The sequence below is a fragment of the Corylus avellana genome, chromosome 1 (genome assembly GCF_965113065.1).
Source record: "Corylus avellana chromosome 1, dhCorAvel1.hap1.2, whole genome shotgun sequence".
Lineage (NCBI taxonomy): Eukaryota > Viridiplantae > Streptophyta > Magnoliopsida > Fagales > Betulaceae > Corylus > Corylus avellana.
The window spans coordinates 42,162,604-42,169,644 of record NC_142490.1 but is presented as its reverse complement, the minus strand read 5'-3'; the positions used below and the strand labels follow the sequence as shown (position 1 = coordinate 42,169,644).

General features: G+C 36.1%; 1 pseudogene; it reads right to left on the bottom strand.

Annotated features, from left to right (window-relative positions):
• Positions 1–1,550: 1,550 nt before the first annotated feature.
• Positions 1,551–2,055, bottom strand: LOC132169848 (ABC transporter F family member 4 pseudogene; annotated as a pseudogene).
• Positions 2,056–7,041: the final 4,986 nt, after the last annotated feature.

The window sequence follows — 7,041 nt, the reverse complement described above, 5'->3', positions numbered from 1 at the left end:
AAATAAGGGAAAAGAATAGAGGCTAAAATATTCCTAGTTCAAAGATTAAAGATACTAGAAATAAAAACTTCATTTGCCTATCCTGCACAAGTCATAATCCATGGAGTATTTCACAAGTTTCAGCAACTCCTTCCAAGGATATAGATCTACATACTTGACGGCTAAATTGACCGTTTCAGGCCCTAAGAAGTGTACCACAACCAGACCAATCCATCCTCATGTCCAAATTGTCAAATGTACAAGAACTAGACAAAAATTAGCATTTCACATTCAGGATCTTAAAGCAATTGCCTAAACCACTACGAAACCATTCTTTATAATATTCTCCTATTGTTTAATTTACTAGCATTGATGGAAAGTTGATGCTATCCAGCAACAGAAAGCCAAATAAGAACACCACAACCACTATATATCTAAGACAATAACAGGATAGCATGAAAATAATTTACCTTCTTTGCATCATCTGTCTTCAATGTAGGAACATGGTAAGTGACAGAGAAAGCATCACAAATACCAATTGAATCTAAGAAGCCAACTTCACTCGCTGTCCCTATAACCAGAAGTTTTTTTTCCCTGACAACAAAAATCACAAGATGAACTATTAATTATGACTTCAGCAAGGTCAGAAAACTACCATTCACCAAATCATACTTCACAAAGTTGCTGAAGAAAAAACCATGGCCAAAGATATCAGAAATTGTCACACATGAGGCTGTCTATGACTTCAGCTAGTCATCGCTCATTGGAATTTGGACAGCCAGTGATTGTGACCTGAATAATCATGGACAAAAGAGCAAAACAACTTTTAACCATTGCAGCAAAATAGTACTATGATTTAATGCATCCATCTAGCTCCAAATGTTACTTCTTTCTTTTATAGGTATTTACAGCTCATTTACCCGTAGAAGGGATTTGAACCCATGACCTCATCCTCCACCCTTTCATTGGATAGGAGATGCCAGATCTTAGCTCTGCTGTTAAAAATTGCTTAAAAAAATAGCAGTCTAATATAGACTGAGAGTTGCAAATTTAACAAATGAATTACAATAGCCATGTGGGATTTTCTTGTTCTCCACAAACGAGAAGAAGCAAGCTCAATTGGTTGTTTCCAAGGGCCACAAATCCATTTCACCAGTAGTCGAGTTTTGGCAACCAAAACAAAGACAGAAGAACCAACCAGTTCAGAGTTCATCATAGTACTACCAACCCATGACATGGAATTCAATGCATAAATTTCAACAAGCATATGATAACATCAAAATGGAAAGGAAAAAATAGTATTATAACCAAGAAAGCCACAACGCGCAACATTATTACAACCAAAGTTGACTAGCTTGCATGAGATCAAAAATGCTCAGGTAACGCACGGACATTTAATTAAATAATAAGGTTTGTAATTTCTACACATCTGCAGTACAGGGATTACGCTAAGAGTTACAAAACAAAGATCCATCTGTTTTATTGCACTTATAAAATTGAATACAAAAACATGCGCAATGTAAATTGCAGTATATGATTTGAGATGTCAATACTTATGCCACAGCTGCAAATCAATCGTCGACTTCTTGTTTGATCTCTCTTTGTAACTCCTCCTTGTACTCCTCAAATGTTCCAGGGTAAGTACTCGCAGTTCCATTTTCCACAACCCAAATTTCACTCCTCTCTTCATCCTCACAAATACATGATATGAGCCTAGAGTCATGACTGACAAGGACAACTCCACCAGAAAACTCATCCAGTGCATTAGCCAGTGCGTCAATGCTCTGCATGTCCAAATGATTTGTAGGCTCATCCAATAGAAATATGTGTGGCTTCGACATGGAAATTGAAGTGAAGACAACCCGTGACTTTTACCCTCCAGATAATTTTGCTATTGGGGTGAGGTGATTATGGCCTGCTAAGTCACTCTTGATCTGGATGAAGACGAAGAGGATACTGCACTGGTGTTTCCTCCATTGTTAGCACGTCCACATAGTGCTGTGAATACCTCCGAATCCTCAACTTCTGACTCCTCCGTACTTCACCCTCAGTTGGAACCAAATCTCCCCAAACCATTATCTATGCACAAACAAATTCCATTCCAAGCCCACCTCTAACCCTTCTAAAACCTATGAACAATCTAAAAGAGGTAGTAGGAAGAGGCGCCAAGAGGGTGGATGAGGTGAGTGAGCACTAGCCCACAAGCATCAGCACTTATGCAATCCCTTGGTCAATTGAAGTCCCTGGAGAAAATTGGTTACCAAGTTTCTGCTCTAAAATATTTTGTCTACAAGTCCCTTTCTGTCATCTAGAATCCAAAAATCAACCAAAACAAAAAACACCATGGTTTGAGCAAAGTAAATAATTAATGAGAAAGTAACATTACTATGTCTCACAAAATCATCCGATAAGTAAACCTTCTTGATAATTTTTTTTTTTTTGATATAGGGGAACCTCTACAAGGCAGGGCCCTTCGAACCCACCACTGCAGAGGAAACCTTGGTCCCGTGCACCGCACTCTTGGGAGTTTTCCTACACGAAATTGGGTAAATCACTGGCTTTTCACCAGGGGGTATGGCCCCAAGGAATTGTTTGCACCTAAGAAGTATTGAACCTTGGACCTTGAAGGGACTAAACCTCCGAGACCAAGGCCTTCACCACTTGGGCCAACCCTTTGGGATTCTTGATAATTAAAGTGAAGAGAAGAAATTTTTTCAATGTCCTTGCTACCTTAAATGAACAAGATTAAGAAATGCTGGTGGAACAGCTAGTTTCAGAACAAAAATCTGAAATACAAGTAAATAATTAATACCAAGGAAACTAGACACGTTAAGAATTGACACCATAGAAAGGAAAGCAGCAGGAAGATGAGTTATGATCATGATGAGTAAAACAAAAGCACTTCTACACAAATGTCAATAGTTTTGTCTTTATAAAAAGTGAAAAGCGCAACCCAGGTACACAAAAACAAATGTCAATACTTAAACACTAAGGAAGTTTTATCTTAAACAATAAAGAAACGTTGTAGCTTAAGAATTTAATATTAGAGTATACATGAACTTAAAGAAATCAATATAACTATAACACCATAAAAAGCCCATATTATAACAAAGAAATCCCTACCACATCTTCAACCACTACAATTTTGGCTCTCAACCAAAACCATTTTGGAACACTAAAAAGTTCATTGATATTTCAAATATATGATTTCATATAAATTGTTTTAAATCCATCTTTTTTTTTTTTTTTTTTTTGAGATAACGTAGGAGAACTTTACTCATATTAATTGCACGTTGCAAACGCATACTGTACAACAATCCTCACCGTTAATCAAACTCCTACGGGTAACTGACCCCACCCGCCAGAACTAGTTACCAGGTAATCCAGGAGCTTTCACCTCTGACGGGCTAAGCAGTTTATCCTCATGTCTAGCAGTTTAAATCCATCTTCTGTTAGTTGTATAATACTAATGTGCATCTATATATAATCAGGTTCCGATGTTTGTTACTTATCTTTCTTATTTAAATTCTTCCTGTATCATTTCTGCATTTCATCGTCTATGAACCCCAATTCAAACGAATCAGCCCCTACCAATATAACAGCCAATCCCAATGCTTAAACCCATGCTGAAACCTGAGCCAACTATTGTAAATGTTTAACATCATCAAAAGATATTGGTGATAATTAGATTCTTCCCATCATCATCAACAACTCAGATGCAAGCAAAGAGACTCGATTAAATTCTCACCCTGACTTGATAGTTAATTTAATTATCAAGAACATAGACAGGATTCTACAATTACCACTAAAACTTTTTATACAACCAAGAAAGCATGTCACACAAAAAGAAAACAAGAACAAGAACAAATTAATAAATATACAACTTGAAAGTCAATTCTTTCAAGAATTCACAAATCCTCTAAAAGTGATATACATCCTACGAAGATGAGCTTAGGAGAAACCTTTTTTGCCGGATTATCCAACTTCCTTTGGGCTAGATAAAGCTAAAGCATGACAAAGTTGTTATTTTATTTCACCAGCTTCTTTTTTGCTAGATAATCCAAATTGTTATTAGTATTTCCAACTAAAGAGAAAAATCATAAAACATTTTACAAAACACTAGATTCATATCTAAATAATCTTTGGCAAGCTTGTAATGGAAATTACATGCTCACTAACCAATAAGAAAATACTCTTGCCTCCAGGATTGTTAGCAACCTTTTGCCATTAAAACTTGAAACCCATTGCAGCTTTCAAGCTTCTATTGACCAGTAACACATTGAATGTAAAGTTATTATTCACTTCATGTTAAGTGCCATAGAAGACGACACACAAAAGTTCTTTCTCTCCTACAAGCATCTTAATATTCAAACATTCCAATTCTCCTTCTAGCTAGGTGTTGTTCTTGTATACTTCTTGTGTATCTGGGTTTGTTTACGTTTTTAATGACATTTCGATTACTTATCAAAAAAAATTCAAACATTCTAATCATCTTATAGTTTCAATGATTAGCAAATATGATATAACATCTCATTTATCTATTTTTTAGTGATCTCTGAAAAGTCACTGAAGGTCCTAAAACGATAAACAATGTTTAACCCTCGGGTGGTTCTGGAAACTTAGCCAACTAATTGGCATGGGAACTTGAGAAGAATCCTTGAAAAAGTTCATTAGATCTCAACCGGATGAACCATCTTGCATTACCTATCACACTTAAAACATCTATAGTGATTTGAAAGATTAACATATAGTTCAATGCCAAAATTTCTGTTAGTAGAACAAGGTAACGAGAAGCCTTTATTTATTTTAAATGAAACTTCAAATTTTCAATACATAAATCTACAAAAAAATGCCATAATTAATATGCTAAGAGATTTTTGGGCATTGCATTTTTTTTTTTATAAGTAATGAAAAACTTTATTGAAAGCGTATAACGCAACGAAGAAACTTGAGGAATGTTCAAAACACCCGCGCAATGGAAAAACAAATTGAGAAACCTATTGCTAAGTTCTGCCATTGTCAATTCCTTATCTTCGAAACATCGAGCATTCCTCTCCCTCCAAATAGTCCACATAAGGCAAAAAGGGGCCATTCTCCAAACCTCGATCACCATTTTATTACCTCTTTGGCCTTTCCAGCAAGCAAGGAGATCACTAATCCTACCATTCATGACCCACTTCACATCAAAAAGGGAAAAAAGAACACTCAATAGAGCACGAGCCACGTCACAATGGAGGAGGAGATAATCAATGGACTCTCCACTCCCACATGCTGCACCAATCCACCACGATCAAACCTTGCTTCCGAAGGTTATCCAAAGTGAGAATCCTTCCAAGGGTAGCTGTCCACACAAAGAAACTAACTATGTGCAGGACTTTTAACCTTCCAAATACTCTTCCACGGGAAAGAATAGCTCCCCACCTCGTGCCTCTCCACAGGAGAAGGAATCACACCGAAGAAAGAACGTACCTCAAAAAGCTTCCTCTTTGAGGGGATCCACCAAATGCGATCCACCCCCCCATTTACTGTATGGAGCTGCGTGTGTGAAGACCATCCTGAATTTCGGCATCCAGCAAACCCAAAAAAGTATGATCTATGTCCATTTTGTTTTTATTTGAGGAAATGCTAAGTTCGTGGTCAATTAATGAGAGTTGCGAGCAGATCTGTTGGTTTTCAATTTCGTTTGGGGTCTGTTGTTTTCAATTTCTTCGAGTTTGATGAGCTTTGTTCGGTTAGTGGAGTGGAATATTATCTAGATTTGGGCATTCGTTTCAGGCGCACTTTGTGGACGGCGTTAGATTTGATTTGTGGTTGAAATGCTGTGTCGTCAGAAAATTTGGTTTTGGGGAGAAGAAAAAATAGTAGAGGGGATATGCGTGGAGAGTAAGAGTGTGAGAGAGAAGTTTTAAAAATGAATATAAAATTTTGAAAAATATATTTTAAGAAAGTAGAGAGTGTGGAATAGATAATCTGTTAAAATTTGTATTGAAAAGCTAGTAGCTAAAATAGAAAAAAAAAAAAAAAAATGTTGAGTAGCAAAAATAACCACTATTCATTCAATAAGAAAAATAAAATGTTAAAGAAGCTGTTGGACACAAAAAAATAGCCCATAATAGTCAAATTTGGCTATTATGGGTCATTTGCCTATCCTGTTGGAGAAGCTCTAATATGTCACGTCAACTAAGGATATGTGCACAAAAAAGTTGCTATTCGCCTATTGATGCCATTGTGACATTTCAAAACAAAAATGAAATTTGGAACAGTTGAAGAACCAAAATCATACTATCACCTAATTACCATCTTTTAAAAGATAAAAGAAAAAGAAACCTTAAATCATCAAGTGGCTAGTAATTGAAACCTTTGATACCTAAATTGTTTGTCAAAAAAATGTTGGTACATAAGTAAAATACAGAAACAATTCAGTGTCACTTCATTTTGAAAGCAAAAGAATATTGAAATAGTGTGTTGCGTGTAGTAAAATCTTCTTTCAGCTAGCCTTATGCTAACATTTGAAGTTAGATCTCCAAGAACCAAAATAATTGAGTTAATGGAGTGACAAAAAATCCATTGACTAAAAGTTTTGGCACTTCTAGTGTTTCTAACTGGACTCGATAAACATTGAATGGAATCCCCCCACACTGAGTGACAATTGCAGCATTCACTGGATCTGTAGAACTAAAACACGAAAACTTGGTAAATCACGCGCTAGGGCCCAACCATCATTATATTCTATAAGGGAAAACAATGTGTCTTTCGGATTTCTTAGGATCTGCAAAGAGGGTAAATTGACATACTTATCTACACAGGAATTGCATATCCCTCCAAGCCCAAATTGCACAAGCTTGTCATTGAATTCGGTTATGCAGTCAGGGAAAAGTTCCAAAACATTAAGTTGTTTATGAATCACAAGTATAATAGATGGAAAAAAAAAAAAAAAAAAAAAATTAGTTCCTTCATAGAAAAACTATTATCAAAAGCACTCCACCATACCTGGGGCAACAATTTATAATTGTAAGGGTCATACGCAAAGTTTGTTAGATTAGCTGCAATTCTCTCTTTTGT